Source organism: Rhinoderma darwinii, unplaced genomic scaffold (genome assembly GCF_050947455.1).
Source record: "Rhinoderma darwinii isolate aRhiDar2 unplaced genomic scaffold, aRhiDar2.hap1 Scaffold_576, whole genome shotgun sequence".
Classification (NCBI taxonomy): Eukaryota; Metazoa; Chordata; class Amphibia; order Anura; family Rhinodermatidae; genus Rhinoderma; species Rhinoderma darwinii.
The window spans coordinates 58,460-85,518 of NW_027464129.1; the positions used below are offsets into that span (position 1 = coordinate 58,460).

General features: G+C 47.1%; 13 non-coding genes and 1 pseudogene across 13 annotated transcripts; all 14 read left to right on the forward strand.

Moving 5' to 3' along the window:
• Nucleotides 1–333: 333 nt before the first annotated feature.
• Nucleotides 334–524, forward strand: LOC142724244 (U2 spliceosomal RNA). The gene has a single exon (XR_012876059.1). It is a non-coding gene; the product is annotated as a U2 spliceosomal RNA (small nuclear RNA).
• Nucleotides 525–1,825: 1,301 nt separating this feature from the next.
• LOC142724246 (U2 spliceosomal RNA) lies at nt 1,826–2,016 on the forward strand. Its single transcript, XR_012876061.1, has one exon. It is a non-coding gene; the product is annotated as a U2 spliceosomal RNA (small nuclear RNA).
• Nucleotides 2,017–3,317: 1,301 nt separating this feature from the next.
• On the forward strand, nt 3,318–3,508 carry LOC142724247 (U2 spliceosomal RNA). The gene has a single exon (XR_012876062.1). It is a non-coding gene; the product is annotated as a U2 spliceosomal RNA (small nuclear RNA).
• Nucleotides 3,509–4,809: 1,301 nt separating this feature from the next.
• Nucleotides 4,810–5,000, forward strand: LOC142724248 (U2 spliceosomal RNA). Its single transcript, XR_012876063.1, has one exon. It is a non-coding gene; the product is annotated as a U2 spliceosomal RNA (small nuclear RNA).
• Nucleotides 5,001–11,306: 6,306 nt separating this feature from the next.
• LOC142724215 (U2 spliceosomal RNA) lies at nt 11,307–11,522 on the forward strand (annotated as a pseudogene).
• A 1,301-nt stretch (nt 11,523–12,823) lies between these two features.
• On the forward strand, nt 12,824–13,014 carry LOC142724249 (U2 spliceosomal RNA). Its single transcript, XR_012876064.1, has one exon. It is a non-coding gene; the product is annotated as a U2 spliceosomal RNA (small nuclear RNA).
• Nucleotides 13,015–14,315: 1,301 nt separating this feature from the next.
• LOC142724250 (U2 spliceosomal RNA) lies at nt 14,316–14,506 on the forward strand. The gene has a single exon (XR_012876065.1). It is a non-coding gene; the product is annotated as a U2 spliceosomal RNA (small nuclear RNA).
• A 1,305-nt stretch (nt 14,507–15,811) lies between these two features.
• LOC142724252 (U2 spliceosomal RNA) lies at nt 15,812–16,002 on the forward strand. The gene has a single exon (XR_012876066.1). It is a non-coding gene; the product is annotated as a U2 spliceosomal RNA (small nuclear RNA).
• Nucleotides 16,003–17,303: 1,301 nt separating this feature from the next.
• On the forward strand, nt 17,304–17,494 carry LOC142724253 (U2 spliceosomal RNA). The gene has a single exon (XR_012876067.1). It is a non-coding gene; the product is annotated as a U2 spliceosomal RNA (small nuclear RNA).
• Nucleotides 17,495–18,795: 1,301 nt separating this feature from the next.
• LOC142724254 (U2 spliceosomal RNA) lies at nt 18,796–18,986 on the forward strand. The gene has a single exon (XR_012876068.1). It is a non-coding gene; the product is annotated as a U2 spliceosomal RNA (small nuclear RNA).
• Nucleotides 18,987–20,287: 1,301 nt separating this feature from the next.
• Nucleotides 20,288–20,478, forward strand: LOC142724255 (U2 spliceosomal RNA). Its single transcript, XR_012876069.1, has one exon. It is a non-coding gene; the product is annotated as a U2 spliceosomal RNA (small nuclear RNA).
• Nucleotides 20,479–21,775: 1,297 nt separating this feature from the next.
• LOC142724256 (U2 spliceosomal RNA) lies at nt 21,776–21,966 on the forward strand. Its single transcript, XR_012876070.1, has one exon. It is a non-coding gene; the product is annotated as a U2 spliceosomal RNA (small nuclear RNA).
• A 1,297-nt stretch (nt 21,967–23,263) lies between these two features.
• LOC142724258 (U2 spliceosomal RNA) lies at nt 23,264–23,454 on the forward strand. Its single transcript, XR_012876072.1, has one exon. It is a non-coding gene; the product is annotated as a U2 spliceosomal RNA (small nuclear RNA).
• Nucleotides 23,455–24,755: 1,301 nt separating this feature from the next.
• LOC142724259 (U2 spliceosomal RNA) lies at nt 24,756–24,946 on the forward strand. The gene has a single exon (XR_012876073.1). It is a non-coding gene; the product is annotated as a U2 spliceosomal RNA (small nuclear RNA).
• Nucleotides 24,947–27,059: the final 2,113 nt, after the last annotated feature.

Genomic DNA, 27,059 nt, shown 5'->3' on the forward strand with positions numbered 1-27,059 from the left:
ATACAAGGTGTGAAGGAACAAGGGGTGGCTGTGGGCATGCACTTGCTGCCGCTGCCAGTGTTTATCTGCATGGCAGGAGGGCATTTGGGCGTTGCCAGGAAGGCGTTTTTATGTAGATTCCTCCTCTTTCAGCACTGCATTGTGGTGCAAGCAAAAGAAGCAAATCCTGTGTAGCTTCCTCTCCGGCCTTTATTCACCTCCCGCTTAGTAGCTGTAAATGTGTGTGAGCCTGCAGGGCCCCATGGAATTGCCTAGGAGTAGGCTGAATCAATCGCTGCAAGGGGTGAACAGCAGTATGGGACAGGCTCGGGCAAGGCAAGGGCCGCTCGGGTTATCGCTTCTCGGCCTTTTGGCTAAGATCAAGTGTAGTATCTGTTCTTATCAGTTTAATATCTGATACGTCCCCTATCTGGGGACCATATATTAAATGGATTTTTAGAACAGGGAGATGGAAATAGAGCTTGCTCTGTCCACTCCACGCATTGACCTGGTATTGCAGTATTTCCAGGACCGGTGCACCCTTCCCTTATGTGTTGACTAAAATCAGATTCCAAAAGTGCTATTTGTGTTTGCTATTGTTTTTGTCTTTCTGATGGGATCTCCCCTTTTAATCCCATTATTTCAACACCTGTTGGACAATGCATTTGTACAGTCATGTGTGATAATGAGCTCATTTATTAAATGCAATTAATTAATACATTGCCACCTCTTGTTGTGTGTGTGTCTTCTGTGTTTCTGTGTTTCCGGCATTTCACATTGGAACAGCTCATTCACCTTCCTTGTCTTCTCTCCGCCCTCCCTCCTAGGTAGGTTAAAGAGCTGCACCTGAGCCAGCCACTGATTGATGCAGCACCACAGTCAAATAGCGGAGTGGAGTAGGGGAACAGCAAACAGCCATTAAAGCCGCCCGCCCGCCCGCCCGCCCGCCTGCCTGCCTGCCTGCCTGCCTGCCCGCCACAATGGACCTACCTGTGTACACTACATGGATGTGATGGAATGTACTGTCGTCCCTACATTTCAAGAAGAAGTAAGAATTGCAGTTGCAACAAAGCCTTGCTTGCCTACAAAGAGAGCAGCAATTTGGATTTGTTACTATGTTACCTAGAAGAATAACAAACTGTGCAAGGATGGAGGTTGTAGGAGCAAAGAGAAGTTGTCTGTAAAGTTGGTGGATGCTTATTTTCCATTTTGCAGTCCCTTGTCTCCCTCTTGTGGCCTCCTGGAGGCAAATAAATGTGCAAAAAAAAGACAGCCTGGCGGCCGGCTGTTGCAGTGTTGCCCTCTCAGGCAACACTGAGTGACTGACTGAGCCGCACCGTCTTATATAAAGTTCAGACGGAACTTTGCACGTGTCATAGTGGAGCCCTCAGGATTCCAGAGCCAGCTTTCTGACATCATAATGGGGCCTGCCTCAGAGATAAAAGCCTGGGCCCAGGCAGTGTTGGTCAGTGCTGCTCAGCAGGCAGCACCGGACTGGACTGGATTAAAGCTGATACAAGGTGTGAAGGAACAAGGGGTGGCTGTGGGCATGCACTTGCTGCCGCTGCCAGTGTTTATCTGCATGGCAGGAGGGCATTTGGGCGTTGCCAGGAAGGCGTTTTTATGTAGATTCCTCCTCTTTCAGCACTGCATTGTGGTGCAAGCAAAAGAAGCAAATCCTGTGTAGCTTCCTCTCCGGCCTTTATTCACCTCCCGCTTAGTAGCTGTAAATGTGTGTGAGCCTGCAGGGCCCCATGGAATTGCCTAGGAGTAGGCTGAATCAATCGCTGCAAGGGGTGAACAGCAGTATGGGACAGGCTCGGGCAAGGCAAGGGCCGCTCGGGTTATCGCTTCTCGGCCTTTTGGCTAAGATCAAGTGTAGTATCTGTTCTTATCAGTTTAATATCTGATACGTCCCCTATCTGGGGACCATATATTAAATGGATTTTTAGAACAGGGAGATGGAAATAGAGCTTGCTCTGTCCACTCCACGCATTGACCTGGTATTGCAGTATTTCCAGGACCGGTGCACCCTTCCCTTATGTGTTGACTAAAATCAGATTCCAAAAGTGCTATTTGTGTTTGCTATTGTTTTTGTCTTTCTGATGGGATCTCCCCTTTTAATCCCATTATTTCAACACCTGTTGGACAATGCATTTGTACAGTCATGTGTGATAATGAGCTCATTTATTAAATGCAATTAATTAATACATTGCCACCTCTTGTTGTGTGTGTGTCTTCTGTGTTTCTGTGTTTCCGGCATTTCACATTGGAACAGCTCATTCACCTTCCTTGTCTTCTCTCCGCCCTCCCTCCTAGGTAGGTTAAAGAGCTGCACCTGAGCCAGCCACTGATTGATGCAGCACCACAGTCAAATAGCGGAGTGGAGTAGGGGAACAGCAAACAGCCATTAAAGCCGCCCGCCCGCCCGCCCGCCCGCCTGCCTGCCTGCCTGCCTGCCTGCCCGCCACAATGGACCTACCTGTGTACACTACATGGATGTGATGGAATGTACTGTCGTCCCTACATTTCAAGAAGAAGTAAGAATTGCAGTTGCAACAAAGCCTTGCTTGCCTACAAAGAGAGCAGCAATTTGGATTTGTTACTATGTTACCTAGAAGAATAACAAACTGTGCAAGGATGGAGGTTGTAGGAGCAAAGAGAAGTTGTCTGTAAAGTTGGTGGATGCTTATTTTCCATTTTGCAGTCCCTTGTCTCCCTCTTGTGGCCTCCTGGAGGCAAATAAATGTGCAAAAAAAAGACAGCCTGGCGGCCGGCTGTTGCAGTGTTGCCCTCTCAGGCAACACTGAGTGACTGACTGAGCCGCACCGTCTTATATAAAGTTCAGACGGAACTTTGCACGTGTCATAGTGGAGCCCTCAGGATTCCAGAGCCAGCTTTCTGACATCATAATGGGGCCTGCCTCAGAGATAAAAGCCTGGGCCCAGGCAGTGTTGGTCAGTGCTGCTCAGCAGGCAGCACCGGACTGGACTGGATTAAAGCTGATACAAGGTGTGAAGGAACAAGGGGTGGCTGTGGGCATGCACTTGCTGCCGCTGCCAGTGTTTATCTGCATGGCAGGAGGGCATTTGGGCGTTGCCAGGAAGGCGTTTTTATGTAGATTCCTCCTCTTTCAGCACTGCATTGTGGTGCAAGCAAAAGAAGCAAATCCTGTGTAGCTTCCTCTCCGGCCTTTATTCACCTCCCGCTTAGTAGCTGTAAATGTGTGTGAGCCTGCAGGGCCCCATGGAATTGCCTAGGAGTAGGCTGAATCAATCGCTGCAAGGGGTGAACAGCAGTATGGGACAGGCTCGGGCAAGGCAAGGGCCGCTCGGGTTATCGCTTCTCGGCCTTTTGGCTAAGATCAAGTGTAGTATCTGTTCTTATCAGTTTAATATCTGATACGTCCCCTATCTGGGGACCATATATTAAATGGATTTTTAGAACAGGGAGATGGAAATAGAGCTTGCTCTGTCCACTCCACGCATTGACCTGGTATTGCAGTATTTCCAGGACCGGTGCACCCTTCCCTTATGTGTTGACTAAAATCAGATTCCAAAAGTGCTATTTGTGTTTGCTATTGTTTTTGTCTTTCTGATGGGATCTCCCCTTTTAATCCCATTATTTCAACACCTGTTGGACAATGCATTTGTACAGTCATGTGTGATAATGAGCTCATTTATTAAATGCAATTAATTAATACATTGCCACCTCTTGTTGTGTGTGTGTCTTCTGTGTTTCTGTGTTTCCGGCATTTCACATTGGAACAGCTCATTCACCTTCCTTGTCTTCTCTCCGCCCTCCCTCCTAGGTAGGTTAAAGAGCTGCACCTGAGCCAGCCACTGATTGATGCAGCACCACAGTCAAATAGCGGAGTGGAGTAGGGGAACAGCAAACAGCCATTAAAGCCGCCCGCCCGCCCGCCCGCCCGCCTGCCTGCCTGCCTGCCTGCCTGCCCGCCACAATGGACCTACCTGTGTACACTACATGGATGTGATGGAATGTACTGTCGTCCCTACATTTCAAGAAGAAGTAAGAATTGCAGTTGCAACAAAGCCTTGCTTGCCTACAAAGAGAGCAGCAATTTGGATTTGTTACTATGTTACCTAGAAGAATAACAAACTGTGCAAGGATGGAGGTTGTAGGAGCAAAGAGAAGTTGTCTGTAAAGTTGGTGGATGCTTATTTTCCATTTTGCAGTCCCTTGTCTCCCTCTTGTGGCCTCCTGGAGGCAAATAAATGTGCAAAAAAAAGACAGCCTGGCGGCCGGCTGTTGCAGTGTTGCCCTCTCAGGCAACACTGAGTGACTGACTGAGCCGCACCGTCTTATATAAAGTTCAGACGGAACTTTGCACGTGTCATAGTGGAGCCCTCAGGATTCCAGAGCCAGCTTTCTGACATCATAATGGGGCCTGCCTCAGAGATAAAAGCCTGGGCCCAGGCAGTGTTGGTCAGTGCTGCTCAGCAGGCAGCACCGGACTGGACTGGATTAAAGCTGATACAAGGTGTGAAGGAACAAGGGGTGGCTGTGGGCATGCACTTGCTGCCGCTGCCAGTGTTTATCTGCATGGCAGGAGGGCATTTGGGCGTTGCCAGGAAGGCGTTTTTATGTAGATTCCTCCTCTTTCAGCACTGCATTGTGGTGCAAGCAAAAGAAGCAAATCCTGTGTAGCTTCCTCTCCGGCCTTTATTCACCTCCCGCTTAGTAGCTGTAAATGTGTGTGAGCCTGCAGGGCCCCATGGAATTGCCTAGGAGTAGGCTGAATCAATCGCTGCAAGGGGTGAACAGCAGTATGGGACAGGCTCGGGCAAGGCAAGGGCCGCTCGGGTTATCGCTTCTCGGCCTTTTGGCTAAGATCAAGTGTAGTATCTGTTCTTATCAGTTTAATATCTGATACGTCCCCTATCTGGGGACCATATATTAAATGGATTTTTAGAACAGGGAGATGGAAATAGAGCTTGCTCTGTCCACTCCACGCATTGACCTGGTATTGCAGTATTTCCAGGACCGGTGCACCCTTCCCTTATGTGTTGACTAAAATCAGATTCCAAAAGTGCTATTTGTGTTTGCTATTGTTTTTGTCTTTCTGATGGGATCTCCCCTTTTAATCCCATTATTTCAACACCTGTTGGACAATGCATTTGTACAGTCATGTGTGATAATGAGCTCATTTATTAAATGCAATTAATTAATACATTGCCACCTCTTGTTGTGTGTGTGTCTTCTGTGTTTCTGTGTTTCCGGCATTTCACATTGGAACAGCTCATTCACCTTCCTTGTCTTCTCTCCGCCCTCCCTCCTAGGTAGGTTAAAGAGCTGCACCTGAGCCCAGCCACTGATTGATGCAGCACCACAGTCAAATAGCGGAGTGGAGTAGGGGAACAGCAAACAGCCATTAAAGCCGCCCGCCCGCCCGCCCGCCCGCCTGCCTGCCTGCCTGCCTGCCTGCCCGCCACAATGGACCTACCTGTGTACACTACATGGATGTGATGGAATGTACTGTCGTCCCTACATTTCAAGAAGAAGTAAGAATTGCAGTTGCAACAAAGCCTTGCTTGCCTACAAAGAGAGCAGCAATTTGGATTTGTTACTATGTTACCTAGAAGAATAACAAACTGTGCAAGGATGGAGGTTGTAGGAGCAAAGAGAAGTTGTCTGTAAAGTTGGTGGATGCTTATTTTCCATTTTGCAGTCCCTTGTCTCCCTCTTGTGGCCTCCTGGAGGCAAATAAATGTGCAAAAAAAAGACAGCCTGGCGGCCGGCTGTTGCAGTGTTGCCCTCTCAGGCAACACTGAGTGACTGACTGAGCCGCACCGTCTTATATAAAGTTCAGACGGAACTTTGCACGTGTCATAGTGGAGCCCTCAGGATTCCCAGCTTTCTGACATCATAATGGGGCCTGCCTCAGAGATAAAAGCCTGGGCCCAGGCAGTGTTGGTCAGTGCTGCTCAGCAGGCAGCACCGGACTGGACTGGATTAAAGCTGATACAAGGTGTGAAGGAACAAGGGGTGGCTGTGGGCATGCACTTGCTGCCGCTGCCAGTGTTTATCTGCATGGCAGGAGGGCATTTGGGCGTTGCCAGGAAGGCGTTTTTATGTAGATTCCTCCTCTTTCAGCACTGCATTGTGGTGCAAGCAAAAGAAGCAAATCCTGTGTAGCTTCCTCTCCGGCCTTTATTCACCTCCCGCTTAGTAGCTGTAAATGTGTGTGAGCCTGCAGGGCCCCATGGAATTGCCTAGGAGTAGGCTGAATCAATCGCTGCAAGGGGTGAACAGCAGTATGGGACAGGCTCGGGCAAGGCAAGGGCCGCTCGGGTTATCGCTTCTCGGCCTTTTGGCTCAGATCAGGTTTATTGCCTGGTCTGGGCCGGGGGTTCGGTCTTTCGTGGAGTCCTCTCCGACGTTTTTGGGAGCGATCATCGTGCCGTTGGGCATTCCTCATCAAGATGGCAGCTGTGCGGAATACAATTCGTTTTGTGGTGAATGAGCAGAGGAGAGAAGAAGTGGATACTGGGCACATCATTGAGAACATCCTTCTGGACCTGGCTGGAGTCACATTGGTAGAGGTATTCTGTATCCAAGCTTTCAGCAATATTGCTACGTATGACGTATCCTTTTTTGAGGCCGCCTACTGTCTAAATGTTTTTCAGTTGCTCAAGGAGAAACATATGCATGAGGCTTTAAAATCTATTGAAGTGCTACCTCTTTTCTCAGCAGTGGAGAAATGTATTACCATCCACATGTATAACCCATTTCTGGATAGAAGGCTGGTCAGGGCCTTTTTAGCTCACTACTGTACCCATGTTAGAGGAGGTGTGGAGCAGAAGAACCTATGGGGAGTTTTCAATGGTGATATCAAGTACTGGGTCAGGCTGAAACCTGACTCCAGCTGTATTGGAGGAGTGATGAATCCTCCTGCTAATTTTTCCATTGGTGGGAACAAGGGATATCTTTACTACCAAGATATGCCATCATTTTGCAGATCATGTTTTTCCTACGGGCATACTAAAGATGCATGTAAAGGCAAGGTTTGCAGAAATTGCAAGGAAACAGGACATGAGGTTAGTGCATGCATTTCCCCATCCAGGTGTGATATTTGTGGTTTGCCTGGTCATACCTGTAGAAAATGCCCAAAGGTGTTTCCCTTCTTAGGGCAAGAGAGAAGGACATGGGGCAGACAGGTGAGAACAACAAGTTCCCTTGCTGCCTCTTCTGATGTAATTTCAGAGCCTGCTGGCAGTGTTTCTGTGGCTGCTTCTCAGGACCCTGGGAAAGCTGGATTAGGAGAGGTTCTAACCTCACATACTGACAGCATGGAGTTGGGTGTGGTCCCTCCTGCAGAGCCAACTGTTGATGAGACACCTGTGGTTATACCTATGGAAGGTGAAGACACAGCGCCACCTAGTGGGTGTGCATACCCTGATAATGGTGCAAGTATGCAAATTTTGTCTTTCTCTAGCCCAGAGTCAAAAACGGAAGACTCAGCTAAAGTGGAGTGGTCAATATCGGAGGAGGACGAGAAGGAGGCCAGGATGCCTAGTGCCACTAGTGCGGAAATTTTCCACAAAGTTGTCTCAAAAAGGGGGAAATCTGGAAAGGCGGTGAAGAGACTGAAGATTGGTTTGTTGGAAGATTCTGCTCATGCAAATCCTTTCTCATTGCTGGACAGTGACTCTAGTTGTAGCCCTAAGTCATCTGAGGTGGCCTCAGAAGTACCCAGCTCTCCTGGGGAAGGTTTCCTCAGTGAAGTCAATGTGGCAAATCTGGAAAGAGCAATGTATTTCCCTGGGACGTGATATGTTCTGGCTATTTCATGGCTTGCTTTTCCACTAACCATACTATGCCCGCATGTCTTTGAGATTAAAGATTGTCTCACAAAATGTACGGGTGTTCTCCTCTGCTCACAAGCGTGCTGCAGTCCTGGACTTTTTGGCCTCTAAGGGCAGTGACATTGTTTGCGTACAAGAATGTGGTTTATCAAAAATGCCTAGGAAAGAAGAATGGAAGTTTGGGGAAGCAATTTGGTCCTTTTCTTCCACAAATAGGAATGATGGAATTGGTATTCTCTTCAAAAATAATGAGTTTGTCATCAAACAGACTCAGATCATTCAGGAAGGAAGATGTGTCTGTGTGTTACTATCCTATAAGGGATGGCAGTTTAGGCTTATCAATATCTATGGCCATGCTGTGAAATCTGATAGGTTGGCACTTTTTGATAGTTTAAAATTTTTTCTACATGGTAAAGTTCCTGTTATTATTGTCGGTGATATTAACTGTATCCTGGAGAAGCAGGCCCGAGCTGGATCCACAGAGTCTAATGTGGACGCTACCGGAAGTTTGTGGAATAAAATTTTGCAGGACTTTGCTTTGCAGGACGCTGTCACCAGGAAACCAGGTCCATTTACGTACCATGCCGATGACGGAAGAACGGATTCTCGTCTGGACTTTTTCTTTTTTTCTATTTCAGCAATGAAATGTGTAGATTATGCGCAGGAGAGAGTGTGGTTTTCAGATCACGAGTGTTTGTTGGGGGTTTTTGTTATAAATAATTTCTTTTATGGTAGAGGGGTATGGAAGATGAATGTTAGTTTTCTGAGTGATGAAAGGGTAAAAACTAGGTTTGGGAAAAAATATGGGTTTTGGGTTAGGAAGAAAAGTTCTTTCTCTAATGTGTGTGAATGGTGGGTATGGGTGAAAAAAAAGATTGGTGGGTTTTTTAGACAGATAGGATATAGAAGAGCGAGAAGGAAAAGATTGCAATATTCACGCTTTAATATGCGGATGACGTTCCTTCAACAATGTAAAAATTTGGGTATGGATGTAAGACACGATTTGGAAAAAACAAAAAAAGATATTAAGGAGTGGTTCCGAGAGAAAGGGAAAGAAATAATATTTAGGTCTAAGGTGGAGGTTAGAGATAATCACGAGAAGTGCACTAGATTTTTCTTTAAAAAAATGTGTGGTGGGAAAAGTGGTATGAATGTGTTATTGGATAAGGATGATAAAGAGGTGTTTGGTAAGGATGTGATTGATGTGGTGTCTGATTTTTATAAACAACTGTATGATGTGAAGAAGTGTGATCTGGGTGACGATGATGAGTTTTTGGATATTGTGTGTAATTTTGTTCCTGAAAGTGAATGTGAGCTTTTGCTTGGTGAGATTATGGATGGTGAAGTAAAGGATGTGGTGGGAAGTATGGCCAAAAATAAGTCTCCAGGGACCGATGGAATACCAGCTGATTTCTATGGGAAATATTGGGATATAATTGGGAAGGATGTTATTGATGTTATGAGAGTGTTGTTTTCTGGGACGAATATGTGTGATGTGATGAAGAAGGGTATGGTAGTTCTGTTGCATAAAAAAGGAGATAAGAGACGGTTAGAAAATTGGCGACCAATTACTTTGCTGAATACGGATTATAAAATTTTTGCCAAGCTGATTGCGAATCGTATGAGAGATGTGATTGGGTGTGTAATTGATGAGGATCAGGTATGTGCGGTACCGAAAAGGAAATTGCATGAGAACGTGGCGTTGGTGCGGGACATGCTTGAGGATTGTAAGGGTCGGAATAAGAAGGTGATTGTGTGTGCGTTAGATTTTGAGAAAGCGTTTGATCGTGTGGCGCATGTGTTTTTGTTCAAAGTGTTAGAGAGAATGGGTTTTCCGGTTCAGTTTGTGAGTTTGTTGAAGAAATTATACGCGAATGCAAAGAGTTGTGTGCAGGTGAATGGGTTTTTTTCAGAATCATTTAGTATTATGTCTGGTGTGCGACAGGGTTGTCCGTTGTCTCCCATCCTTTTTATTTGTGCGATTGAACCATTGTTGCAAATGATTAGAAATGATAAGGTTGTGAAAGGTTTGGTGGTGCCCGGGTGTGATGGAAAGCGTGTGAAAGCTTTGGGATATATGGATGATATTTGTGTATTGTGTGATTCAGTGTATGATATGTCCAGAGTGAAGTTGATTGTAAATATGTTTTGTATTGCGTCTGCTTTTAAAATAAATTGGGGTAAGAGCAAATTTAAAATTTTTTTCAGTAATGAGCGAGTGTGTGATTCTGATATGGAACAGGTGAATGGTGTGAAAATTTTGGGTATTGTGTTTGATGATGAGCTGAAAGGGAAAGAAAGTTGGGATGAGTTAGGTGGTAGGATTGTGCGAAAGTTGGAAATGTGGAGAATGAGGGATCTTTCTTTTTCGGGGAAGGTTTTAATTGTCAAAAGTATTATTCTACCTATGATTTTATATGTTGCTCTGGTTTTTCCTCCTGCTGTTGCTATGTTAAAAAAAGTTAATAGAGTTTTGTTCCTTTTTCTATGGGGGAGCGGGATTGAGAAGGCAAGGAGAGAAATTCTAATGAAAAGCAGACGTAATGGAGGCCTTGATTTCCCAAATTTGGAGATTTTCATTGGAATTAATTGTGTACGTTTTTTTGTAGAGCTTTTATTTAAGGAATCCAAGGCTTCCAGAATGTCTAAATATCTAGCTGGAACGGTGATTCAGCGTCTAAGTTGGGAAAAACGAAATTTATGTAAACCAATTGCTTTCCAGTGCACGGGGTGGTATTTGTATGTAGAAAAATTTATCAAAAAGTTCCAGCTAGAGGATGTAAGAATGGAGAGATTTTTGAGAGAAAAGAATGTTGTGAGAAGTATGTGTATGAATAATGTGATGTGTTCTGTAAATGGTTTGAATTCGATGGAGTCTAAGTCTGTGTGGAAGAAGATTGTTACGTATGATGTGTCAAATAAGCAGAAAGATTTATTATGGATGTCGGTACATGGAGTGTTGCCTGTAAGGAGTGTTCAGAAAAGAAGAGGTTTGGTTGCATCTGAAAGGTGTCCGAGAGAAGGTTGTGGGGATGATGAGGATGTGAGTCATGTGTTTTGGTCGTGTAAGCATGCAAAGGATGTTTGGAAAAAGTTGAGTGGGTTGTGCGAAGAATTGACTGGTTTGAAGAGTTTGACGTATGAAATTGTCTTGTTTGGTTTGTGTAGTTTGGGTAGTGAAAAGGATAGAGTGTTGTGGATTTTTTTGACTTGTGTGAAAGAGGTATTGTGGAATACGAGGAATTTGAATGTGTATAAAAGAGAAGTATTTGAGATGGAGGATGTGGTTAGTATGGTATTGGCTAAATTGTATTTTTATTATAAATGGGATCTAGAAAGAGGTATGGATGCGGAAGGGATATGGCGAATGTTAAAATGGAGGTATTTAGTTTGAGGAATTTTGTTTGATTTATCTTGTATTTGATGGAAAAATAAAATAATGAACCAGAGTGATGAGATTTTTTGAAAAATAGAGAGGTGGTTTGAACAACTACAGTTCTCGGTTTTATTCAAAAAAACCTGAATGGTTTAATAAAAAAAAAAAAAAAAAAAAAAAAAAAATCTGTTCTTATCAGTTTAATATCTGATACGTCCCCTATCTGGGGACCATATATTAAATGGATTTTTAGAACAGGGAGATGGAAATAGAGCTTGCTCTGTCCACTCCACGCATTGACCTGGTATTGCAGTATTTCCAGGACCGGTGCACCCTTCCCTTATGTGTTGACTAAAATCAGATTCCAAAAGTGCTATTTGTGTTTGCTATTGTTTTTGTCTTTCTGATGGGATCTCCCCTTTTAATCCCATTATTTCAACACCTGTTGGACAATGCATTTGTACAGTCATGTGTGATAATGAGCTCATTTATTAAATGCAATTAATTAATACATTGCCACCTCTTGTTGTGTGTGTGTCTTCTGTGTTTCTGTGTTTCCGGCATTTCACATTGGAACAGCTCATTCACCTTCCTTGTCTTCTCTCCGCCCTCCCTCCTAGGTAGGTTAAAGAGCTGCACCTGAGCCAGCCACTGATTGATGCAGCACCACAGTCAAATAGCGGAGTGGAGTAGGGGAACAGCAAACAGCCATTAAAGCCGCCCGCCCGCCCGCCCGCCCGCCTGCCTGCCTGCCTGCCTGCCTGCCCGCCACAATGGACCTACCTGTGTACACTACATGGATGTGATGGAATGTACTGTCGTCCCTACATTTCAAGAAGAAGTAAGAATTGCAGTTGCAACAAAGCCTTGCTTGCCTACAAAGAGAGCAGCAATTTGGATTTGTTACTATGTTACCTAGAAGAATAACAAACTGTGCAAGGATGGAGGTTGTAGGAGCAAAGAGAAGTTGTCTGTAAAGTTGGTGGATGCTTATTTTCCATTTTGCAGTCCCTTGTCTCCCTCTTGTGGCCTCCTGGAGGCAAATAAATGTGCAAAAAAAAGACAGCCTGGCGGCCGGCTGTTGCAGTGTTGCCCTCTCAGGCAACACTGAGTGACTGACTGAGCCGCACCGTCTTATATAAAGTTCAGACGGAACTTTGCACGTGTCATAGTGGAGCCCTCAGGATTCCAGAGCCAGCTTTCTGACATCATAATGGGGCCTGCCTCAGAGATAAAAGCCTGGGCCCAGGCAGTGTTGGTCAGTGCTGCTCAGCAGGCAGCACCGGACTGGACTGGATTAAAGCTGATACAAGGTGTGAAGGAACAAGGGGTGGCTGTGGGCATGCACTTGCTGCCGCTGCCAGTGTTTATCTGCATGGCAGGAGGGCATTTGGGCGTTGCCAGGAAGGCGTTTTTATGTAGATTCCTCCTCTTTCAGCACTGCATTGTGGTGCAAGCAAAAGAAGCAAATCCTGTGTAGCTTCCTCTCCGGCCTTTATTCACCTCCCGCTTAGTAGCTGTAAATGTGTGTGAGCCTGCAGGGCCCCATGGAATTGCCTAGGAGTAGGCTGAATCAATCGCTGCAAGGGGTGAACAGCAGTATGGGACAGGCTCGGGCAAGGCAAGGGCCGCTCGGGTTATCGCTTCTCGGCCTTTTGGCTAAGATCAAGTGTAGTATCTGTTCTTATCAGTTTAATATCTGATACGTCCCCTATCTGGGGACCATATATTAAATGGATTTTTAGAACAGGGAGATGGAAATAGAGCTTGCTCTGTCCACTCCACGCATTGACCTGGTATTGCAGTATTTCCAGGACCGGTGCACCCTTCCCTTATGTGTTGACTAAAATCAGATTCCAAAAGTGCTATTTGTGTTTGCTATTGTTTTTGTCTTTCTGATGGGATCTCCCCTTTTAATCCCATTATTTCAACACCTGTTGGACAATGCATTTGTACAGTCATGTGTGATAATGAGCTCATTTATTAAATGCAATTAATTAATACATTGCCACCTCTTGTTGTGTGTGTGTCTTCTGTGTTTCTGTGTTTCCGGCATTTCACATTGGAACAGCTCATTCACCTTCCTTGTCTTCTCTCCGCCCTCCCTCCTAGGTAGGTTAAAGAGCTGCACCTGAGCCAGCCACTGATTGATGCAGCACCACAGTCAAATAGCGGAGTGGAGTAGGGGAACAGCAAACAGCCATTAAAGCCGCCCGCCCGCCCGCCCGCCCGCCTGCCTGCCTGCCTGCCTGCCTGCCCGCCACAATGGACCTACCTGTGTACACTACATGGATGTGATGGAATGTACTGTCGTCCCTACATTTCAAGAAGAAGTAAGAATTGCAGTTGCAACAAAGCCTTGCTTGCCTACAAAGAGAGCAGCAATTTGGATTTGTTACTATGTTACCTAGAAGAATAACAAACTGTGCAAGGATGGAGGTTGTAGGAGCAAAGAGAAGTTGTCTGTAAAGTTGGTGGATGCTTATTTTCCATTTTGCAGTCCCTTGTCTCCCTCTTGTGGCCTCCTGGAGGCAAATAAATGTGCAAAAAAAAGACAGCCTGGCGGCCGGCTGTTGCAGTGTTGCCCTCTCAGGCAACACTGAGTGACTGACTGAGCCGCACCGTCTTATATAAAGTTCAGACGGAACTTTGCACGTGTCATAGTGGAGCCCTCAGGATTCCAGAGCCAGCTTTCTGACATCATAATGGGGCCTGCCTCAGAGATAAAAGCCTGGGCCCAGGCAGTGTTGGTCAGTGCTGCTCAGCAGGCAGCACCGGACTGGACTGGATTAAAGCTGATACAAGGTGTGAAGGAACAAGGGGTGGCTGTGGGCATGCACTTGCTGCCGCTGCCAGTGTTTATCTGCATGGCAGGAGGGCATTTGGGCGTTGCCAGGAAGGCGTTTTTATGTAGATTCCTCCTCTTTCAGCACTGCATTGTGGTGCAAGCAAAAGAAGCAAATCCTGTGTAGCTTCCTCTCCGGCCTTTATTCACCTCCCGCTTAGTAGCTGTAAATGTGTGTGAGCCTGCAGGGCCCCATGGAATTGCCTAGGAGTAGGCTGAATCAATCGCTGCAAGGGGTGAACAGCAGTATGGGACAGGCTCGGGCAAGGCAAGGGCCGCTCGGGTTATCGCTTCTCGGCCTTTTGGCTAAGATCAAGTGTAGTATCTGTTCTTATCAGTTTAATATCTGATACGTCCCCTATCTGGGGACCATATATTAAATGGATTTTTAGAACAGGGAGATGGAAATAGAGCTTGCTCTGTCCACTCCACGCATTGACCTGGTATTGCAGTATTTCCAGGACCGGTGCACCCTTCCCTTATGTGTTGACTAAAATCAGATTCCAAAAGTGCTATTTGTGTTTGCTATTGTTTTTGTCTTTCTGATGGGATCTCCCCTTTTAATCCCATTATTTCAACACCTGTTGGACAATGCATTTGTACAGTCATGTGTGATAATGAGCTCATTTATTAAATGCAATTAATTAATACATTGCCACCTCTTGTTGTGTGTGTGTCTTCTGTGTTTCTGTGTTTCCGGCATTTCACATTGGAACAGCTCATTCACCTTCCTTGTCTTCTCTCCGCCCTCCCTCCTAGGTAGGTTAAAGAGCTGCACCTGAGCCAGCCACTGATTGATGCAGCACCACAGTCAAATAGCGGAGTGGAGTAGGGGAACAGCAAACAGCCATTAAAGCCGCCCGCCCGCCCGCCCGCCCGCCTGCCTGCCTGCCTGCCTGCCTGCCCGCCACAATGGACCTACCTGTGTACACTACATGGATGTGATGGAATGTACTGTCGTCCCTACATTTCAAGAAGAAGTAAGAATTGCAGTTGCAACAAAGCCTTGCTTGCCTACAAAGAGAGCAGCAATTTGGATTTGTTACTATGTTACCTAGAAGAATAACAAACTGTGCAAGGATGGAGGTTGTAGGAGCAAAGAGAAGTTGTCTGTAAAGTTGGTGGATGCTTATTTTCCATTTTGCAGTCCCTTGTCTCCCTCTTGTGGCCTCCTGGAGGCAAATAAATGTGCAAAAAAAAGACAGCCTGGCGGCCGGCTGTTGCAGTGTTGCCCTCTCAGGCAACACTGAGTGACTGACTGAGCCGCACCGTCTTATATAAAGTTCAGACGGAACTTTGCACGTGTCATAGTGGAGCCCTCAGGATTCCAGAGCCAGCTTTCTGACATCATAATGGGGCCTGCCTCAGAGATAAAAGCCTGGGCCCAGGCAGTGTTGGTCAGTGCTGCTCGCTCAGCAGGCAGCACCGGACTGGACTGGATTAAAGCTGATACAAGGTGTGAAGGAACAAGGGGTGGCTGTGGGCATGCACTTGCTGCCGCTGCCAGTGTTTATCTGCATGGCAGGAGGGCATTTGGGCGTTGCCAGGAAGGCGTTTTTATGTAGATTCCTCCTCTTTCAGCACTGCATTGTGGTGCAAGCAAAAGAAGCAAATCCTGTGTAGCTTCCTCTCCGGCCTTTATTCACCTCCCGCTTAGTAGCTGTAAATGTGTGTGAGCCTGCAGGGCCCCATGGAATTGCCTAGGAGTAGGCTGAATCAATCGCTGCAAGGGGTGAACAGCAGTATGGGACAGGCTCGGGCAAGGCAAGGGCCGCTCGGGTTATCGCTTCTCGGCCTTTTGGCTAAGATCAAGTGTAGTATCTGTTCTTATCAGTTTAATATCTGATACGTCCCCTATCTGGGGACCATATATTAAATGGATTTTTAGAACAGGGAGATGGAAATAGAGCTTGCTCTGTCCACTCCACGCATTGACCTGGTATTGCAGTATTTCCAGGACCGGTGCACCCTTCCCTTATGTGTTGACTAAAATCAGATTCCAAAAGTGCTATTTGTGTTTGCTATTGTTTTTGTCTTTCTGATGGGATCTCCCCTTTTAATCCCATTATTTCAACACCTGTTGGACAATGCATTTGTACAGTCATGTGTGATAATGAGCTCATTTATTAAATGCAATTAATTAATACATTGCCACCTCTTGTTGTGTGTGTGTCTTCTGTGTTTCTGTGTTTCCGGCATTTCACATTGGAACAGCTCATTCACCTTCCTTGTCTTCTCTCCGCCCTCCCTCCTAGGTAGGTTAAAGAGCTGCACCTGAGCCAGCCACTGATTGATGCAGCACCACAGTCAAATAGCGGAGTGGAGTAGGGGAACAGCAAACAGCCATTAAAGCCGCCCGCCCGCCCGCCCGCCCGCCTGCCTGCCTGCCTGCCTGCCTGCCCGCCACAATGGACCTACCTGTGTACACTACATGGATGTGATGGAATGTACTGTCGTCCCTACATTTCAAGAAGAAGTAAGAATTGCAGTTGCAACAAAGCCTTGCTTGCCTACAAAGAGAGCAGCAATTTGGATTTGTTACTATGTTACCTAGAAGAATAACAAACTGTGCAAGGATGGAGGTTGTAGGAGCAAAGAGAAGTTGTCTGTAAAGTTGGTGGATGCTTATTTTCCATTTTGCAGTCCCTTGTCTCCCTCTTGTGGCCTCCTGGAGGCAAATAAATGTGCAAAAAAAAGACAGCCTGGCGGCCGGCTGTTGCAGTGTTGCCCTCTCAGGCAACACTGAGTGACTGACTGAGCCGCACCGTCTTATATAAAGTTCAGACGGAACTTTGCACGTGTCATAGTGGAGCCCTCAGGATTCCAGAGCCAGCTTTCTGACATCATAATGGGGCCTGCCTCAGAGATAAAAGCCTGGGCCCAGGCAGTGTTGGTCAGTGCTGCTCAGCAGGCAGCACCGGACTGGACTGGATTAAAGCTGATACAAGGTGTGAAGGAACAAGGGGTGGCTGTGGGCATGCACTTGCTGCCGCTGCCAGTGTTTATCTGCATGGCAGGAGGGCATTTGGGCGTTGCCAGGAAGGCGTTTTTATGTAGATTCCTCCTCTTTCAGCACTGCATTGTGGTGCAAGCAAAAGAAGCAAATCCTGTGTAGCTTCCTCTCCGGCCTTTATTCACCTCCCGCTTAGTAGCTGTAAATGTGTGTGAGCCTGCAGGGCCCCATGGAATTGCCTAGGAGTAGGCTGAATCAATCGCTGCAAGGGGTGAACAGCAGTATGGGACAGGCTCGGGCAAGGCAAGGGCCGCTCGGGTTATCGCTTCTCGGCCTTTTGGCTAAGATCAAGTGTAGTATCTGTTCTTATCAGTTTAATATCTGATACGTCCCCTATCTGGGGACCATATATTAAATGGATTTTTAGAACAGGGAGATGGAAATAGAGCTTGCTCTGTCCACTCCACGCATTGACCTGGTATTGCAGTATTTCCAGGACCGGTGCACCCTTCCCTTATGTGTTGACTAAAATCAGATTCCAAAAGTGCTATTTGTGTTTGCTATTGTTTTTGTCTTTCTGATGGGATCTCCCCTTTTAATCCCATTATTTCAACACCTGTTGGACAATGCATTTGTACAGTCATGTGTGATAATGAGCTCATTTATTAAATGCAATTAATTAATACATTGCCACCTCTTGTTGTGTGTGTGTCTTCTGTGTTTCTGTGTTTCCGGCATTTCACATTGGAACAGCTCATTCACCTTCCTTGTCTTCTCTCCGCCCTCCCTCCTAGGTAGGTTAAAGAGCTGCACCTGAGCCAGCCACTGATTGATGCAGCACCACAGTCAAATAGCGGAGTGGAGTAGGGGAACAGCAAACAGCCATTAAAGCCGCCCGCCCGCCCGCCCGCCCGCCTGCCTGCCTGCCTGCCTGCCTGCCCGCCACAATGGACCTACCTGTGTACACTACATGGATGTGATGGAATGTACTGTCGTCCCTACATTTCAAGAAGAAGTAAGAATTGCAGTTGCAACAAAGCCTTGCTTGCCTACAAAGAGAGCAGCAATTTGGATTTGTTACTATGTTACCTAGAAGAATAACAAACTGTGCAAGGATGGAGGTTGTAGGAGCAAAGAGAAGTTGTCTGTAAAGTTGGTGGATGCTTATTTTCCATTTTGCAGTCCCTTGTCTCCCTCTTGTGGCCTCCTGGAGGCAAATAAATGTGCAAAAAAAAGACAGCCTGGCGGCCGGCTGTTGCAGTGTTGCCCTCTCAGGCAACACTGAGTGACTGACTGAGCCGCACCGTCTTATATAAAGTTCAGACGGAACTTTGCACGTGTCATAGTGGAGCCCTCAGGATTCCAGAGCCAGCTTTCTGACATCATAATGGGGCCTGCCTCAGAGATAAAAGCCTGGGCCCAGGCAGTGTTGGTCAGTGCTGCTCAGCAGGCAGCACCGGACTGGACTGGATTAAAGCTGATACAAGGTGTGAAGGAACAAGGGGTGGCTGTGGGCATGCACTTGCTGCCGCTGCCAGTGTTTATCTGCATGGCAGGAGGGCATTTGGGCGTTGCCAGGAAGGCGTTTTTATGTAGATTCCTCCTCTTTCAGCACTGCATTGTGGTGCAAGCAAAAGAAGCAAATCCTGTGTAGCTTCCTCTCCGGCCTTTATTCACCTCCCGCTTAGTAGCTGTAAATGTGTGTGAGCCTGCAGGGCCCCATGGAATTGCCTAGGAGTAGGCTGAATCAATCGCTGCAAGGGGTGAACAGCAGTATGGGACAGGCTCGGGCAAGGCAAGGGCCGCTCGGGTTATCGCTTCTCGGCCTTTTGGCTAAGATCAAGTGTAGTATCTGTTCTTATCAGTTTAATATCTGATACGTCCCCTATCTGGGGACCATATATTAAATGGATTTTTAGAACAGGGAGATGGAAATAGAGCTTGCTCTGTCCACTCCACGCATTGACCTGGTATTGCAGTATTTCCAGGACCGGTGCACCCTTCCCTTATGTGTTGACTAAAATCAGATTCCAAAAGTGCTATTTGTGTTTGCTATTGTTTTTGTCTTTCTGATGGGATCTCCCCTTTTAATCCCATTATTTCAACACCTGTTGGACAATGCATTTGTACAGTCATGTGTGATAATGAGCTCATTTATTAAATGCAATTAATTAATACATTGCCACCTCTTGTTGTGTGTGTGTCTTCTGTGTTTCTGTGTTTCCGGCATTTCACATTGGAACAGCTCATTCACCTTCCTTGTCTTCTCTCCGCCCTCCCTCCTAGGTAGGTTAAAGAGCTGCACCTGAGCCAGCCACTGATTGATGCAGCACCACAGTCAAATAGCGGAGTGGAGTAGGGGAACAGCAAACAGCCATTAAAGCCGCCCGCCCGCCCGCCCGCCCGCCTGCCTGCCTGCCTGCCTGCCTGCCCGCCACAATGGACCTACCTGTGTACACTACATGGATGTGATGGAATGTACTGTCGTCCCTACATTTCAAGAAGAAGTAAGAATTGCAGTTGCAACAAAGCCTTGCTTGCCTACAAAGAGAGCAGCAATTTGGATTTGTTACTATGTTACCTAGAAGAATAACAAACTGTGCAAGGATGGAGGTTGTAGGAGCAAAGAGAAGTTGTCTGTAAAGTTGGTGGATGCTTATTTTCCATTTTGCAGTCCCTTGTCTCCCTCTTGTGGCCTCCTGGAGGCAAATAAATGTGCAAAAAAAAGACAGCCTGGCGGCCGGCTGTTGCAGTGTTGCCCTCTCAGGCAACACTGAGTGACTGACTGAGCCGCACCGTCTTATATAAAGTTCAGACGGAACTTTGCACGTGTCATAGTGGAGCCCTCAGGATTCCAGAGCCAGCTTTCTGACATCATAATGGGGCCTGCCTCAGAGATAAAAGCCTGGGCCCAGGCAGTGTTGGTCAGTGCTGCTCAGCAGGCAGCACCGGACTGGACTGGATTAAAGCTGATACAAGGTGTGAAGGAACAAGGGGTGGCTGTGGGCATGCACTTGCTGCCGCTGCCAGTGTTTATCTGCATGGCAGGAGGGCATTTGGGCGTTGCCAGGAAGGCGTTTTTATGTAGATTCCTCCTCTTTCAGCACTGCATTGTGGTGCAAGCAAAAGAAGCAAATCCTGTGTAGCTTCCTCTCCGGCCTTTATTCACCTCCCGCTTAGTAGCTGTAAATGTGTGTGAGCCTGCAGGGCCCCATGGAATTGCCTAGGAGTAGGCTGAATCAATCGCTGCAAGGGGTGAACAGCAGTATGGGACAGGCTCGGGCAAGGCAAGGGCCGCTCGGGTTATCGCTTCTCGGCCTTTTGGCTAAGATCAAGTGTAGTATCTGTTCTTATCAGTTTAATATCTGATACGTCCCCTATCTGGGGACCATATATTAAATGGATTTTTAGAACAGGGAGATGGAAATAGAGCTTGCTCTGTCCACTCCACGCATTGACCTGGTATTGCAGTATTTCCAGGACCGGTGCACCCTTCCCTTATGTGTTGACTAAAATCAGATTCCAAAAGTGCTATTTGTGTTTGCTATTGTTTTTGTCTTTCTGATGGGATCTCCCCTTTTAATCCCATTATTTCAACACCTGTTGGACAATGCATTTGTACAGTCATGTGTGATAATGAGCTCATTTATTAAATGCAATTAATTAATACATTGCCACCTCTTGTTGTGTGTGTGTCTTCTGTGTTTCTGTGTTTCCGGCATTTCACATTGGAACAGCTCATTCACCTTCCTTGTCTTCTCTCCGCCCTCCCTCCTAGGTAGGTTAAAGAGCTGCACCTGAGCCAGCCACTGATTGATGCAGCACCACAGTCAAATAGCGGAGTGGAGTAGGGGAACAGCAAACAGCCATTAAAGCCGCCCGCCCGCCCGCCCGCCCGCCTGCCTGCCTGCCTGCCTGCCTGCCCGCCACAATGGACCTACCTGTGTACACTACATGGATGTGATGGAATGTACTGTCGTCCCTACATTTCAAGAAGAAGTAAGAATTGCAGTTGCAACAAAGCCTTGCTTGCCTACAAAGAGAGCAGCAATTTGGATTTGTTACTATGTTACCTAGAAGAATAACAAACTGTGCAAGGATGGAGGTTGTAGGAGCAAAGAGAAGTTGTCTGTAAAGTTGGTGGATGCTTATTTTCCATTTTGCAGTCCCTTGTCTCCCTCTTGTGGCCTCCTGGAGGCAAATAAATGTGCAAAAAAAAGACAGCCTGGCGGCCGGCTGTTGCAGTGTTGCCCTCTCAGGCAACACTGAGTGACTGACTGAGCCGCACCGTCTTATATAAAGTTCAGACGGAACTTTGCACGTGTCATAGTGGAGCCCTCAGGATTCCAGAGCCAGCTTTCTGACATCATAATGGGGCCTGCCTCAGAGATAAAAGCCTGGGCCCAGGCAGTGTTGGTCAGTGCTGCTCAGCAGGCAGCACCGGACTGGACTGGATTAAAGCTGATACAAGGTGTGAACAAGGGGTGGCTGTGGGCATGCACTTGCTGCCGCTGCCAGTGTTTATCTGCATGGCAGGAGGGCATTTGGGCGTTGCCAGGAAGGCGTTTTTATGTAGATTCCTCCTCTTTCAGCACTGCATTGTGGTGCAAGCAAAAGAAGCAAATCCTGTGTAGCTTCCTCTCCGGCCTTTATTCACCTCCCGCTTAGTAGCTGTAAATGTGTGTGAGCCTGCAGGGCCCCATGGAATTGCCTAGGAGTAGGCTGAATCAATCGCTGCAAGGGGTGAACAGCAGTATGGGACAGGCTCGGGCAAGGCAAGGGCCGCTCGGGTTATCGCTTCTCGGCCTTTTGGCTAAGATCAAGTGTAGTATCTGTTCTTATCAGTTTAATATCTGATACGTCCCCTATCTGGGGACCATATATTAAATGGATTTTTAGAACAGGGAGATGGAAATAGAGCTTGCTCTGTCCACTCCACGCATTGACCTGGTATTGCAGTATTTCCAGGACCGGTGCACCCTTCCCTTATGTGTTGACTAAAATCAGATTCCAAAAGTGCTATTTGTGTTTGCTATTGTTTTTGTCTTTCTGATGGGATCTCCCCTTTTAATCCCATTATTTCAACACCTGTTGGACAATGCATTTGTACAGTCATGTGTGATAATGAGCTCATTTATTAAATGCAATTAATTAATACATTGCCACCTCTTGTTGTGTGTGTGTCTTCTGTGTTTCTGTGTTTCCGGCATTTCACATTGGAACAGCTCATTCACCTTCCTTGTCTTCTCTCCGCCCTCCCTCCTAGGTAGGTTAAAGAGCTGCACCTGAGCCAGCCACTGATTGATGCAGCACCACAGTCAAATAGCGGAGTGGAGTAGGGGAACAGCAAACAGCCATTAAAGCCGCCCGCCCGCCCGCCCGCCCGCCTGCCTGCCTGCCTGCCTGCCTGCCCGCCACAATGGACCTACCTGTGTACACTACATGGATGTGATGGAATGTACTGTCGTCCCTACATTTCAAGAAGAAGTAAGAATTGCAGTTGCAACAAAGCCTTGCTTGCCTACAAAGAGAGCAGCAATTTGGATTTGTTACTATGTTACCTAGAAGAATAACAAACTGTGCAAGGATGGAGGTTGTAGGAGCAAAGAGAAGTTGTCTGTAAAGTTGGTGGATGCTTATTTTCCATTTTGCAGTCCCTTGTCTCCCTCTTGTGGCCTCCTGGAGGCAAATAAATGTGCAAAAAAAAGACAGCCTGGCGGCCGGCTGTTGCAGTGTTGCCCTCTCAGGCAACACTGAGTGACTGACTGAGCCGCACCGTCTTATATAAAGTTCAGACGGAACTTTGCACGTGTCATAGTGGAGCCCTCAGGATTCCAGAGCCAGCTTTCTGACATCATAATGGGGCCTGCCTCAGAGATAAAAGCCTGGGCCCAGGCAGTGTTGGTCAGTGCTGCTCAGCAGGCAGCACCGGACTGGACTGGATTAAAGCTGATACAAGGTGTGAAGGAACAAGGGGTGGCTGTGGGCATTTGCTGCCGCTGCCAGTGTTTATCTGCATGGCAGGAGGGCATTTGGGCGTTGCCAGGAAGGCGTTTTTATGTAGATTCCTCCTCTTTCAGCACTGCATTGTGGTGCAAGCAAAAGAAGCAAATCCTGTGTAGCTTCCTCTCCGGCCTTTATTCACCTCCCGCTTAGTAGCTGTAAATGTGTGTGAGCCTGCAGGGCCCCATGGAATTGCCTAGGAGTAGGCTGAATCAATCGCTGCAAGGGGTGAACAGCAGTATGGGACAGGCTCGGGCAAGGCAAGGGCCGCTCGGGTTATCGCTTCTCGGCCTTTTGGCTAAGATCAAGTGTAGTATCTGTTCTTATCAGTTTAATATCTGATACGTCCCCTATCTGGGGACCATATATTAAATGGATTTTTAGAACAGGGAGATGGAAATAGAGCTTGCTCTGTCCACTCCACGCATTGACCTGGTATTGCAGTATTTCCAGGACCGGTGCACCCTTCCCTTATGTGTTGACTAAAATCAGATTCCAAAAGTGCTATTTGTGTTTGCTATTGTTTTTGTCTTTCTGATGGGATCTCCCCTTTTAATCCCATTATTTCAACACCTGTTGGACAATGCATTTGTACAGTCATGTGTGATAATGAGCTCATTTATTAAATGCAATTAATTAATACATTGCCACCTCTTGTTGTGTGTGTGTCTTCTGTGTTTCTGTGTTTCCGGCATTTCACATTGGAACAGCTCATTCACCTTCCTTGTCTTCTCTCCGCCCTCCCTCCTAGGTAGGTTAAAGAGCTGCACCTGAGCCAGCCACTGATTGATGCAGCACCACAGTCAAATAGCGGAGTGGAGTAGGGGAACAGCAAACAGCCATTAAAGCCGCCCGCCCGCCCGCCCGCCCGCCTGCCTGCCTGCCTGCCTGCCTGCCCGCCACAATGGACCTACCTGTGTACACTACATGGATGTGATGGAATGTACTGTCGTCCCTACATTTCAAGAAGAAGTAAGAATTGCAGTTGCAACAAAGCCTTGCTTGCCTACAAAGAGAGCAGCAATTTGGATTTGTTACTATGTTACCTAGAAGAATAACAAACTGTGCAAGGATGGAGGTTGTAGGAGCAAAGAGAAGTTGTCTGTAAAGTTGGTGGATGCTTATTTTCCATTTTGCAGTCCCTTGTCTCCCTCTTGTGGCCTCCTGGAGGCAAATAAATGTGCAAAAAAAAGACAGCCTGGCGGCCGGCTGTTGCAGTGTTGCCCTCTCAGGCAACACTGAGTGACTGACTGAGCCGCACCGTCTTATATAAAGTTCAGACGGAACTTTGCACGTGTCATAGTGGAGCCCTCAGGATTCCAGAGCCAGCTTTCTGACATCATAATGGGGCCTGCCTCAGAGATAAAAGCCTGGGCCCAGGCAGTGTTGGTCAGTGCTGCTCAGCAGGCAGCACCGGACTGGACTGGATTAAAGCTGATACAAGGTGTGAAGGAACAAGGGGTGGCTGTGGGCATGCACTTGCTGCCGCTGCCAGTGTTTATCTGCATGGCAGGAGGGCATTTGGGCGTTGCCAGGAAGGCGTTTTTATGTAGATTCCTCCTCTTTCAGCACTGCATTGTGGTGCAAGCAAAAGAAGCAAATCCTGTGTAGCTTCCTCTCCGGCCTTTATTCACCTCCCGCTTAGTAGCTGTAAATGTGTGTGAGCCTGCAGGGCCCCATGGAATTGCCTAGGAGTAGGCTGAATCAATCGCTGCAAGGGGTGAACAGCAGTATGGGACAGGCTCGGGCAAGGCAAGGGCCGCTCGGGTTATCGCTTCTCGGCCTTTTGGCTAAGATCAAGTGTAGTATCTGTTCTTATCAGTTTAATATCTGATACGTCCCCTATCTGGGGACCATATATTAAATGGATTTTTAGAACAGGGAGATGGAAATAGAGCTTGCTCTGTCCACTCCACGCATTGACCTGGTATTGCAGTATTTCCAGGACCGGTGCACCCTTCCCTTATGTGTTGACTAAAATCAGATTCCAAAAGTGCTATTTGTGTTTGCTATTGTTTTTGTCTTTCTGATGGGATCTCCCCTTTTAATCCCATTATTTCAACACCTGTTGGACAATGCATTTGTACAGTCATGTGTGATAATGAGCTCATTTATTAAATGCAATTAATTAATACATTGCCACCTCTTGTTGTGTGTGTGTCTTCTGTGTTTCTGTGTTTCCGGCATTTCACATTGGAACAGCTCATTCACCTTCCTTGTCTTCTCTCCGCCCTCCCTCCTAGGTAGGTTAAAGAGCTGCACCTGAGCCAGCCACTGATTGATGCAGCACCACAGTCAAATAGCGGAGTGGAGTAGGGGAACAGCAAACAGCCATTAAAGCCGCCCGCCCGCCCGCCCGCCCGCCTGCCTGCCTGCCTGCCTGCCTGCCCGCCACAATGGACCTACCTGTGTACACTACATGGATGTGATGGAATGTACTGTCGTCCCTACATTTCAAGAAGAAGTAAGAATTGCAGTTGCAACAAAGCCTTGCTTGCCTACAAAGAGAGCAGCAATTTGGATTTGTTACTATGTTACCTAGAAGAATAACAAACTGTGCAAGGATGGAGGTTGTAGGAGCAAAGAGAAGTTGTCTGTAAAGTTGGTGGATGCTTATTTTCCATTTTGCAGTCCCTTGTCTCCCTCTTGTGGCCTCCTGGAGGCAAATAAATGTGCAAAAAAAAGACAGCCTGGCGGCCGGCTGTTGCAGTGTTGCCCTCTCAGGCAACACTGAGTGACTGACTGAGCCGCACCGTCTTATATAAAGTTCAGACGGAACTTTGCACGTGTCATAGTGGAGCCCTCAGGATTCCAGAGCCAGCTTTCTGACATCATAATGGGGCCTGCCTCAGAGATAAAAGCCTGGGCCCAGGCAGTGTTGGTCAGTGCTGCTCAGCAGGCAGCACCGGACTGGACTGGATTAAAGCTGATACAAGGTGTGAAGGAACAAGGGGTGGCTGTGGGCATGCACTTGCTGCCGCTGCCAGTGTTTATCTGCATGGCAGGAGGGCATTTGGGCGTTGCCAGGAAGGCGTTTTTATGTAGATTCCTCCTCTTTCAGCACTGCATTGTGGTGCAAGCAAAAGAAGCAAATCCTGTGTAGCTTCCTCTCCGGCCTTTATTCACCTCCCGCTTAGTAGCTGTAAATGTGTGTGAGCCTGCAGGGCCCCATGGAATTGCCTAGGAGTAGGCTGAATCAATCGCTGCAAGGGGTGAACAGCAGTATGGGACAGGCTCGGGCAAGGCAAGGGCCGCTCGGGTTATCGCTTCTCGGCCTTTTGGCTCAGATCAGGTTTATTGCCTGGTCTGGGCCGGGGGTTCGGTCTTTCGTGGAGTCCTCTCCGACGTTTTTGGGAGCGATCATCGTGCCGTTGGGCATTCCTCATCAAGATGGCAGCTGTGCGGAATACAATTCGTTTTGTGGTGAATGAGCAGAGGAGAGAAGAAGTGGATACTGGGCACATCATTGAGAACATCCTTCTGGACCTGGCTGGAGTCACATTGGTAGAGGTATTCTGTATCCAAGCTTTCAGCAATATTGCTACGTATGACGTATCCTTTTTTGAGGCCGCCTACTGTCTAAATGTTTTTCAGTTGCTCAAGGAGAAACATATGCATGAGGCTTTAAAATCTATTGAAGTGCTACCTCTTTTCTCAGCAGTGGAGAAATGTATTACCATCCACATGTATAACCCATTTCTGGATAGAAGGCTGGTCAGGGCCTTTTTAGCTCACTACTGTACCCATGTTAGAGGAGGTGTGGAGCAGAAGAACCTATGGGGAGTTTTCAATGGTGATATCAAGTACTGGGTCAGGCTGAAACCTGACTCCAGCTGTATTGGAGGAGTGATGAATCCTCCTGCTAATTTTTCCATTGGTGGGAACAAGGGATATCTTTACTACCAAGATATGCCATCATTTTGCAGATCATGTTTTTCCTACGGGCATACTAAAGATGCATGTAAAGGCAAGGTTTGCAGAAATTGCAAGGAAACAGGACATGAGGTTAGTGCATGCATTTCCCCATCCAGGTGTGATATTTGTGGTTTGCCTGGTCATACCTGTAGAAAATGC